The sequence below is a fragment of the Jaculus jaculus genome, chromosome 3 (assembly GCF_020740685.1).
Source record: "Jaculus jaculus isolate mJacJac1 chromosome 3, mJacJac1.mat.Y.cur, whole genome shotgun sequence".
In the NCBI taxonomy this organism is placed as follows: domain Eukaryota; kingdom Metazoa; phylum Chordata; class Mammalia; order Rodentia; family Dipodidae; genus Jaculus; species Jaculus jaculus.
In genome coordinates, this window is record NC_059104.1 from 72,527,244 (window position 1) to 72,539,857 (window position 12,614).

Here is a 12,614-nt window from a genome sequence, read left to right on the forward strand (position 1 = left end):
AAAATAAAAAAAAAGAGTTGTAAAATGACAGCTTAAAAAAGCTGCCATATAGCCCTGAGGGAAGATCAAAACTCTCCCTGGAATTTAGGGTGGGGGAAGAAGGCTCTTTCTTAGTGTAGCAGGAGGCTGCAAGCACAGGGAATCTCAGGATCCTGGCCCCCAAAATGAGGATGAATGAATGCCAAGTCACTATGGGGACTTCTTATAAGAAATTTGTAACTGTTTTATGCTTATAAAAAAACTTTGTAACTCTTTTACATTTACTTTATCTTTCTATGCTTATATGGGGCTACTAACAGACAATAGCCTCAAGATTTATATTTAAATTTAAAAGTACTCAATACTAAATTTGTAAAAAAAAATGTCTAAAATTTCTAATAATGTTTCAATCTTCTTTCATACTTCTTTGTTTTGCATTTCAAGGTAGGGTCTCACTCTAGCTCAGGCTGATTTGGAATTTACTATGTAGGCTTAGGGTGGCCTTGAACTCACAGTGATTCTCCTACCTCTGCCTCCCAAGGGCTGGGATTAAAGGTGTGTGCCACCATGCCTGGTTACCTTCATGGTTTTTAAAATGTGTTTCAGGAAAGTTATAAGAAACAATGTCCCCAAATCTATATGTTTATTCTGGGTATAAAACAAAGTCAATTCTGATCTACTCTTTCTTTAAAACAGTTATTTCATGCCAGGCATGGTGGTGCATGCCTTTAATCCAAGCACTTGGGAGGCAGAGGTAGGAGAATCACTGTGAGTTCAAGGCTACCCTGAGGCAGAGGTAGGAGGATAGCTGAGAGTTCAAGGCCACCCTGAGACTACATAGTGAATTCCAGGTCAGCCTGGGGTAGAGTGAAACCCTACATCAACACCCCCCAGCCAAAAATGTTATTTCACAAGGCCTTTTGAGGAAAAATGGTCATATTAAAAGTGTTATGGTAAGAACAATATGTTTTTGTTGGTAGTTATGAGATGAACTGACTGAAAGATAAACTGGAGAGAAAGCTTTATATGTTGGATATTAAATGTTATAGAGTGGCTACATGGATTATAAGGTAAAAGTATGTAGATGAAGATATGAGTAAGCTTAAACAGGAGATTAAAGATGAAGTACTTAATCAGATTACAGACTTCTTGATATAAAATAACTATTCACCTAAGGCTTACATCAGACTAACAAAGTGTGGCCCTGGCTGGTAGCAGGTTGCTATGGTACTCAGGTTGTAAACTTAACTTTTACTCATTGATGTTAATCTGGTCAATAATGGTCATGAAAGACTAAATTTACAGTACCCAACCAAGTTAACTAGGTTCCTCTATTTGTCAGCCTTTGAACTAAATCATAAGGTTAAAATTGACTCATTAATATTTAATTCTCTCCTACGGTTATTATATCTAAAACTCTGCCTCAAAAAAGACAAAAATCTCACAGAGGAACTAGTTACTCTTTCTTATCCTATTTTTTAAAAATATTTTAAATTTTTATTTATTTGAGAGCGACAGACAGAGAGAGAAAGAGGCACAGAGAAAGAGAGAGAGAGAAAGAGAGAATGGGCGTGCCAGGGCCTCCAGCCACTGCAAATGAACTCCAGATGTGTATGCCCCCTTGTGCATCTGGCTAATGTGGGTCCTGTTATCCTATTTTTTTAAAAAAATATTAAACAGTATTTATTTGCCACACACTTGAAAACTATTTACTGCTGGTAAACAGTAAAAAAAAAAATTCTAAACAAAGTTATGTTGTGATTTTTAAGATGTAATTCCTCAATTCCTCCAAGAATCACTCCTAATATAAAGTTGATTAAAATTTGAATAATTATAGATGTCATAAAATTTTGTGTATGTTTGGAATTCAATATAATTCTATAAAATTGATTTGGAAGAGATTAAAAAGACTTCTTTTTGGCTCGACAGTTAAAGGTGTTTATTTGCAAAGCCAAATGAACATAGTGGGACATACATTTGAAAATTGTTTACAGTGGCAAGTGGCCCTGACATACTCATTCCCTCTTTTTTTCATGAGACTAGTCTCCTTTTTTTTATTAGATCATGATAGTTTAATCCAGTGCTTCTATTCTTTGGATATGTTAAATATATATCTAAAGTAATTTCAAAAACTGACTTAGAGATTGCATGGACATCTTTTTTTTTTTTTTTTCTTCAAGGTAGGGTCTCACTCTAGCCCAAGCTGACCTGGAATTCACTATGGAGTCTCAGGGTGGCCTTGAACACAGTGCAATCCCCCTACCTCTGCCTCCCGAGTGCTGGGATTAAAGGCGTGAACCACCACGCCCGGCTTTGAATGGACATCTTATTTAGCTTTTAAGAGTGCTTAATCTTCTCAAAAATGTACATATATATATATATAAAGGTATCCCAATTCTGATAAGCTTAAAAATTATAAAATTTTCATGTCTTCATATTTAAGCCAAAAATGTTACTACATGATATAGATTTCTTGTTTATTTTAAATTCTGTCAGCAGATATTTTGTTCCTAGTTCACTCTGTAGCCTCATGTGCCTTAAATATGTAAACTCTGCTTTTGATTAATAACAGACTTTTTCAGATGTCAGAATATTAAAATATTGTAATTTGATTTACACAAAGTCCATGATGTTTAGCTATCAATAAACATGCATCATCATGCCTGGCTAAAACTCTGTAATTTAAAAATGATTCCTGTCCTGTTCATGTTGATTTTGCTAGATGATTATTGAAGGGTCAATGGCCTTCCCTGAAAACCAAAAGGGAACTAAAGAGTTAATGGCTATCCTCAAGGCTCAGGACAATAAAAGAAACAATAGAGGCATTCAGCCCCTTTGAGTTTGACACCTTTCCTGATTGATGTACTCCCCATCAGCCTAGATGGCCTTGAAGGACCAGGGACCATCTGAGTATGCTCCATAGACATTCCTGACTGAAAAAGCCTATTCTGAACAAGGACACAAACAGCTATATTTTTTTCTTATCAACTACACCGGCCATAGCTTGGCTTTTCCTTAGGATTCTCCATATAAACTTGCGCCCTAGCCTGGCTCTGTGTTTCAGTCTTCATCCCACAGGAAAGCTGAGGACCCTCACTGTTTTCTCTCAATAAAACAGTCTTGTCTGTAGAGATCAAGTCCAATGTTCTCTACTGTTTTTCTCTTACATTTTCCTTACAATTATCACTGAGGTTATGATCTGAGTCTTATAAAAAGTGACTTATTGTAATATTTCTTTAGTTAAGCCTTATGATTGTTCAATGTTAAAAAATTGCTTTGTGACTTCTGGTTAAGATGGCAGCATAGGTACCACGCCAAAGCATTCTAGGGGGAAAAAAAAGACCAAAAAACTCAGCAAAATACACACTTTTACCAAAAGTGAGGTGTATAGGAAATTGAAATGGTAGTGGAGAAGTAGAAGAGATCCAGAGCATCCAGAGCCCACATAGGCCTGCAAAAGTGGCCCTGACAGGTCCGCTGACGTGCCGGCAGCAGCAGCGCACCAGAAAGCCACCAGGCTCGGCTGGAGCCACAGGAAAAGCCAGGTTCAGGGAGCTTCCACTCTCACCGGAGCTCTCTGCAACTAAAGAAACCTGAAGGGAGAGTGGCAGATCACAAGGTAGAAGAACATGTGGAACAGCGAGAGAACCAGAGCAGCTGAGGCTCCCTCCCTTCCCCCACCGCTTGTGCCCAGCTCCAGCAAACAGAGCAGTGGTCCTGCAGCAACATCAGCGGCTCCAGCACCGGCAACAGTGGCCCCAGCAGCGGCAGATCCAGTAGCAGCAGCTTCAGCGGCAGCAGTGACAGATCCAGAAGCAGCAGTGGCAGATCCAGCAGCAGCAGCTTCAGTGGCAGCAGTGGCGGCTCCAGCAGTGGCAACTACAGCAGCATCAGCAGCAGCAGCAGCAGCAGCGGTGGATCCAGCAGCAGCAGCAGTTTCAGCAGCAGTGGCAACAGACCCAGCAGCGGCAGCTTTAGCAGCAGTGGTGACAGATCCAGCAGCGTCAGCTTCAGCAGCAGCAGTAGCGGTTCCAGCAGTAGAGGTGCCAATCTGCAGGGCCGCAGTTGCCAGGCTCGGTTTGCCACACAGGAAAAGCCAGTGTCCAGCTCCAGAAATCAGAACAACAGCCCGACGACCCAGCCAGCAACTTGACTGAGACCAAAATCATCCAAGGTAACTAGAATTGCATCAGGGAAGGGTCTCACTTGGTCACAAGCTGACTTGGATTCCTCAACAGACCAGAAATCTTAACCTCTTTGTTGATAGAGGATTTGGTTGTTATAATAACTACTCTTGCATAAATACTCGGTGCTGTTTTTGATTGAATGTGTACAGTGTTTAGTTACATTTTAGAATCTACCTGTATTTTATTCCACTCAGCCTGCTTAAATACTCCCATAGCAGGGAAACTCAACCCCTAGGAGCACCTTTGTAGATACTCTGAGAGTTTTTTTTTTTTTAATTTTATTATTTTTTTTTAATTTATTTATTTGAGAGCCACAGACACAGAGAGAAAGACAGATAGAGGAAGAGAGAGAGAATGGGTGCGCCAGGGCCTCCAGCCTCTGCAAACGAACTCCAGACGCGTGCGCCCCCTTGTGCATCTGGCTAACGTGGGACCTGGGGAACTGAGCCTCGAACCGGGGTCCTTAGGCTTCACAGGCAAGCGCTTAACCGCTAAGCCATCTCTCCAGCCCACTCTGAGAGTTTTAAGAGCCATGCCTAACACCTTAAGCTCCTACCCTGAAGATATATAACATCAAATCAATTGATACAGCTAAGAATACCCAGCTAGCTAGAAAATCCAAGCATTAACTTAATCAAAGATGCAAAAATATATACATTATAACACAAGAAACACTAAAAAGCAAGACAATATAAATCCACCTAACAGTATTAATGCCTTAGAAATGACCTCCAGTGAGAACGAGTTAGAGGAAATGCCTGAGAAAGATTTCAAAAGAATGAATGTAAATATGTACAAAGAAGTCAAAGAACAAGTCAAAGGAATCAAAGAAGTCAAAGAGGGAATCAAAAAATAAATCAAAGAGGAAATCAAAGGAATCAAAGAGGAAATCAAAGAAGACGCAAGACACCAATTTAATGAAATAAAGAAGGCAATACAAGACATAAATAAGGAAATAGAAATAATAAAGAAAAACCAGTCAGTCAGAATTACTAGCAATGAAGAACACAGTCAATGAAATAAAAAACTCTGTAGAAAATCTCACCAGTGGAATGGATGAAGGAGAGGACAGAATATCTAAGCTAGAACCAGGTGGCAGATTTAATACAGTCCAACAAAGAGAAAGACAAACTTATAGAAAAAATTGCTTTGAAGCCTGATTTTAACATGCACTAGATACAATATGACAGACACAAAGCAATTTCTTAAATAAGTAACTTTTACCATTGAACAATTTTAAGACTTAACTAAAGAAATATTTATGACTGTTACATGAAGGTTAGACAAGCTATGTTAACATTGTTTACATTTCCATGTTTTAAGTATCAATACCTCTATAAGCAATGAACTTAAGATATCAGAAATGAGACAATTAAGTGAAACCTTGACTGAAATTGATTATACATAGCTCAAGAATAAAATAAAACTTAGTTATTGTTGAGTTAAGCAAAAAAAAAAAAAAAAAAAAAAAAAGAAAAAATTGCTTTGTGTCTATCATATTGTCTCTAATGCATGTTAGAATCAGGCTTGCGTAACTCAACAATAACCAAGTTTTATTTTATTCTTGAACTATGTATAATCAGTCTCAGTCAAAGTTTTGTTTAATTGTCTCATTTCTGATATAATAAGTTCATTGCTTATAGAGATATTACTACTTAAAAGATGTTTCCTGCCCTAAAAATAATCTTAAATTGCTGCTCTACTTCCAGTTTGGGGGGGGGGTAGTCAATTGGTACTTGTATTACAGAGTAACCAAAGTTGTTTTCAAATGAAGATGCTAAGGTTTTTTTTTTTTTTTTTTTTTTTTTTGGCTTTTTAAGGTAGTGTCTCACTCTGGTCCAGATTGACCTGTAACTCACTATGTAGTCTCAGGGTAGCCTCGAACTTATGGCGATCCTCCTACCCCTGCCTCCTGAGTGCTGGGATTAAAGGCATGCACCACCATGCCTGGCAGATGCTAAGTTTTTATACTGTCTTGTCTTTTCCTAACATACAATTTCTAAATTAAATCCATTGCCTTAAAGTTATTGATAAAATAATTGATAAAATATTAATAGGGCTACTAATATGTTTTGCCTATACTCATAACTGACCGATACTTAAAAGATAAAATATGTATGCTTTCTATGTTCCAGATATAGCTTACACTGTCACCTGACAACTAAACTTAAAGGTTAATCAGGATGATTTTAACCTATTATGTCATTCTCTAACCAGATCTACTTTACTAACCAGATATATTCTACACCCTATTCAACTAGTCTGTTCTGTTAATCAGATATGTACAGTCTCTCTGAGTGAGTAATAACCATATGTAAAAGCCAAAATCAATTGGAAACATTGGAGTTAAAAAGGATAACCAATATTTTGGTTCCTACTCCTGGGTCAAAAGGCCACAGGAGATGATTGAACGTCTAGCATCTGGTAAGTTACCTATCTTCTTGATAAGACAGGATGTAGAGATCCAGAAATGAATTCCAAATGACCATATCTACAACAGGAGAGTCACATGGAGGAAAATTAGTCCTCCAGGCTTCCCAAAAGAGGGAGGACCATCTGGTCAGCATGGCCTTGACTTATCCTAGCAGATGACAATGCTGAGAATCATAGAACTTCTCACAGGTCCCAGAAAGTCTCCTACAGAGGCATTATTGACCTCCAAAGTATGCAGTTAATTCTGACAGCCTACATTGTCTTATTCACCTGTTGCAGTCAGGTTCACGTTGCTGGTAGAAATCACCCAACCAAGAGCAGACTGTGGGAAAAAGAGGTTTATTTTGGCTTACAGGCTCAAGGGGGAAATTCCACAATGGCAGGGAAAATGACAACATGAGCAGAGGATGAACATCACCCCCTGGCTAACGTAAGATTGACCATAGCAATAGGAGACTGTGCCAAACATTGGCATGGGGAAACTGGCTATCACACCCATAAGCCTGCCCCCAACAATACACCACCTCCAGGGAGTGTTAATTCTCAAATCTCCATCAGCTGGGAATGTAGCATTCAGAACACCTAAGTTTGTGGGGGAAACCTGAATCAAACCACCACATTTTGCCCCTGGCCCCATACACTGATAAATATACATGATGTAAAATACAATGCGCTCATTCCAACTTTAAAAGCCCCCATAGTTTTTACCAACCCTAATGATGTTTAAACATCCCCATAGTCCAAGATCTTTTAACTGAGCCATATTAACCAAAAAACAAAAACAAAAAAAAAAAAAAACAAAAACAAAACAAAACACAAACACATAGTGGCACAGAATAAATACTCATACTGCAAGAGATGGCATTGGGCATAGCAAAGAAATATTCAACCAATACAAGATTTAAAACAAACATCAAACTCTGTAACTTCAAGTCCAACAACTCTAGCCAAATATCTAGACAAATATTCAAGTTTGATAATCCTTACCAGCAAAAAGTCTCTGGCATTCCAATTCCTCCCCTCCAGCTAGGCTACTCACAGTACTGGAAAACTTCAACAGGGCCAGCAGCTTTCCTTAGCAGCCATCTAATGGTACCGGCATCTCCACTGTATCTCCACTGCAATCCACAGTTTATACTCATGGTTCCATTGGGTCTCCATGCAGGCATCCAGCAAACCTGTTTCACACTGCCAATGGCCATATCCAAAACACAAGACTTTGTCACAAACTCAATGACCCTATTTCCTGCATTTCTTTTTTCCCCTCAATTTTATTAAAAATTTTCCATGATTCCTGCATTTCTTATACTCCACAATACCAGATAGGGTGCCAATTTGTTAACATAGAGGGGAATAAAGCAGACTTTGAATAACAGGACACTTTTTGAGCACTCAGATCCCTCCAAAAGAGTCTACATTCTTCACGTTGCCTCAGTGCAGGTCAGCTAGGCCAATCTGAAAGGTTGTAATCTCTCAAACAATTTGCAGGTGAATGGGCATCAATTTAGGCTCAAAGATTTCATTTTTTCTGTGCCATATCCCTCTGCTCACACCAGTTCATTTCTATGCAAAACAACCCTGCACAACTTCTCAGGACCCAGGCATAACAGCAAAATTCTCACTGAAACTGGTAGCCCAGTCCAGGCACAGCTCTTTCTCACCCTCATAAGCCAAACCTTACAGTCCATAGTTCTTACTGCATTCAGGTCTTTCAACTCTGACCAGAATAGTCTATATGTGTATATATATATATATATATATATATATATATATATATATATATATATATATATATATATATATATATATATATGATGTAAAATACAATGCGCTCATTCCAACTTTAAAAGCCCCCATAGTTTTTATCAACCCTAATGATGTTTAAACATCCCCATAGTCCAAGATATATATATATAGTACTTACAGCACTGCAAGGCATCTCTTAGGCCAATATTTCAAATCCTTCCACATTGCTCTTGACAATCAGCTCCAAAAGGCCAAAGTCACACAGACATGTTTCTAGCAGCAATCCCACTCCTCAGTACCACTTTACTGCTGCAGTCAGGTTTGCACTGCTGGTAGAAATCACCCACTGAAGAGCAGTTTGTGGGAGAAAGAGGTTTATTTTGGCTTATAGGCTCAAGTGGGAAGTTCCACAATGGCAGGGAAAATGACAACATGAGCAGAGGATGGACATCACCCTCTCGCCAATGTAAGGTGGACCATAGCAACAGAAGTGTGTGCCAAACACTGGCATGGGGAAACTGGCTATAGCACCCTTAAACCCTCCCCCAATAATACACTGCCTCCTGGAAGCGTTAATTCCCAAATCTCTATCAGCTGGGAACCTAGCATTCGGAACACCTAAGTTTATGGGGGGACACCTTAATAAAATCACCACAATCACCCAACAAGAAAAACATAACTAAAATATAAACAATGTGTTGGACTAATAGGCTCTCCTGTCTGATGCTGATTTACAATACTAAACTCTAACATTAACTCATGCCTTCTGCCTCTTCCTGTCCCTGATTAACTTCACCTACCTTGACCCCAGCTCCTTCCACTTGCCTTAGTCAGAATCAGACCTATTTCTTGGACACTCTCCTTCCTTATCACTTACCCTGTTACATCCAGGGATAAGTACACTGCCACCTCAATGGACTCTCTCAAATTTAAACTCTCTTGTGTTCCTACTCTTCCCCTGACCCAAAATGCCCCACTACCTCCTCTGTCTTACCCCAAGTCCTCTACCTCTCACCTCTGAATGCTCAACTTCCTGAGCTGGTGTTTTGATGTCATAGCTGTTCACAAAAATAACAAGCTCGGACTTCCGGTTAAGATGGTGGCGTAGGTACCACACCAAAGCAGCCTAGGGGGGAAAAAGACCAAAAAAACTCGGCAAAATACACACTTTTATTAAAAGTGAGGTGTATAGGAAATTGAAGTGGCAGCAGAGAAGTAGAAGAGTTCCAGAGCATCCAGAGCCTGCACAGGCGGGAAAAGCGGCTCCAGCAGCTCGGCCAACCACCACGGCCGCGGTGCACCAGAAAGCTTCCAGGCTCGACTCCAGCCGCAGGAAAAGCCAGGTGCGGGTGCTTTCCCTCACACCGGCGCTGCTCTCCGCAACTCAGGAAACGTGAGGGGAGAGCAGCAGCGAGCAACGGAGGAGCAGACTGCGAGGTAGAAGAACGCTTGGAGCAGTGAGAGAACAAGAGCAGCTGTGGCTCCCTCCCCTCCCCCACCACCTGAGCCCAGCTCTGGTGAACAGAGCAGCGGCCTGGGACCCGGCTACGCCAACTTGGGCTGACAGTGGGACCCAAGCAGGAGCAGAGTTCGGCGGCAACATCAGCGGCTCCAGCACCGGTAACAGCGGCCTCAGCAGCAGCAGACCCAGGAGTGGCAGCAGTGGCAGACGCGGCAGCACCAGCTTCAGGGGGAGCAGAGGCAGTGGACACAGCAGCATCAGCTTCAGCAGCAGTAGTGGCTCCAGCAGTGGCAGCTACAGCAGCAGCAGAGGCAGCAGCAGCGGTGGGTCCAGCAGCAACACCTTCAGCAGCAGTGGCTACAGACCCAGCAGGGGTAGCTTGAGCAGCAGCAGTTCCAGCAGCAGGGGTGCTGATCTGCAGGGCCACACTTGCCAGGCTCGGTTTGCCCCACAGGAAAAGCAAGTGCCCAGCTCCAGAAATCAGAAAAGCAGCCCGACGACCCAGGCAGCAACTTGACTGAGACCAAAATCATCCAAGGTAACTGGGATTGCACCAGGGAAGGGTCTCACTTGGTCGCAAGCTGACTTGGATCCCTGAACAGACCAGAAATCTTAACCTCTTTGCTGATAGAGGATCTGGTCGTTATAATAACTACTCTTGCATACATACTCGGGGCTGTTTTTGATTGAATGTGTACAGTGTTTAGTTAAATTTTAGAATCTACCTGTATTTTATTCCACTCAGCCTGCTTGAATACTCCTATAGCAGGGAAACTCAACCCCTAACGACATCTTTGTAGATACTCTGAGAGTCTTAAGAGCCACACCTAACACCTTAAGGTCTTACCCTGAAAATATATTACATCAAATCAATTGATACAGCTAAGAATACACAGCTAGCTAGAAAATCCAAGCATTAACTTAATCCAAGATGCAAAAATATATACATTATAACACAAGAAACACTAAAAAGCAAGACGATATAAATCCACCTAAAAGTATTAATGCATCAGAAATGTCCTCCAGTGAGAAAGAGTTAGAGGAAATGCCTGAGAAAGAGTTCAAAAGAATGATTATAAATATGTTCAAAGAGGTCAAAGAACAAATCAAAACAAACAAAGAAGAAATCAAAGAGGAAATCAAAGGAATCAAAGAAGATGCAGGACACCAATTTCATGAAATAAAGAAGGCAATACAAGACATAAATAAGGAAATAGAAATAATAAAGAAAAACCAGTCAGAATTACTAGCAATGAAGAACACAGTTAATGAAATAAAAAACTCTGTAGAAAATCTCACCAGTAGGATGGATGAGGGAGAGGACAGAATATCTAAGCTAGAAGACCAGGTGGCAGATCTAATGCAGTCCAACAAAGAGAAAGACAAACTTATACAAAAGTATGAGTGGGAATTTCAAGATCTTCAGGACAGTATGAAAAGATCAAATATTAGAATTCAGGGCATAGTAGAAGGAGAAGAACTCCACTCCAGAGGCATAGTAGGCGTCTTCAACAAAATCATAGAAGAAAATTTCCCCCAAATTGGGAAAGAGGTGCCAATGCAGATACAGGAAGCCTTTAGAACCCCAGCCAGACAAAATCCAGAAAGAACCTCTCCTCGCCATATTATAATCAAACTTCCAAACACACACCAAAGAAAAAATATTGAAAGCAGTTAGAGAGAAAAATCAAGTTACCTACAAAAGCAAGCCCATCAGGATTACAGCAGATTATTCAACATAAACTCTTAAAGCCAGAAGGGCTTGGAGTGATATATTCCAAGTTCTGAAAGATAACAACTGTCAACCAAGGTTACTTTATCCTGCAAAGTTATCCATTCAAATAGATGGAGAAATAAAGACATTCCATGACAAAAGCAGGTTAAAGGAGTATTTGAAGACAAAACCAGCTCTACAGAAAAAACTTGATAGAATCCTCCATGCTGAAGAAAAGGAAAAGCACACATATAAGTAACCTAGAAAAAACAAGCAATACTCAAATACTAGTTAACAGAAGAGGGCGCAGGTAGAACCAGAAACACACACACACACACAAAATGGCAAACATAAATACACACCTTTCAATAATATCTCTTAATATCAATGGCATCAATGCCCCAACGAAAAGACATAGATTTGCAGACTGGGTTAAAAAGCAGGATCCTAGCCGGTTGTGGTGGCGCACGCCGGTAGGATGTTGCTGAAGAGGCAGAGGCAGGAGGATCAGGAGTTTGAGGCCAGCCTGGGCTACACATTTTAGCCGGGCGTGGTGGCGCATGCCTTTAATCTCAGCACTCGGGAGGCAGAGGTAGGAGGATCGCCATGAGTTCAAGGCCACCCTGAGACTACAGAGTTAATTCCAGGTCAGCCTGGAACAGAGTGAGACCCTACCTCGAAAAAAAAAAAAAAAAGCAGGATCCTACAATTTGTTGTCTCCAAGAAACTCAGCTTTCTACAAAGGATAGACATTATCTTAGGGTGAAAGGTTGGAAGATGGTGTTTCAAGCAAATGGGCCTAGAAAACAAGCAGGGGTTGCTATCCTAATATCAGACAGGGTAGACTTTAGTCTGGCGTTAGTCAAGAAAGATAAGGAAGGTCACTTTATATTGATTAAGGGCACACTCCAACAGGAGGACATTACAATCCTAAACATATATGCACCTAACATGGGGGCTCCCAAATTCGTCAAACAAACACTATTAGAACTAAGGTCACAGATAACACCAAACACAGTGGTGGTGGGTGACTTTAACACCCCACTCTCATCAGTTGATAGGTCATCCCGGGAAAGAATAAACAGAGAGACAT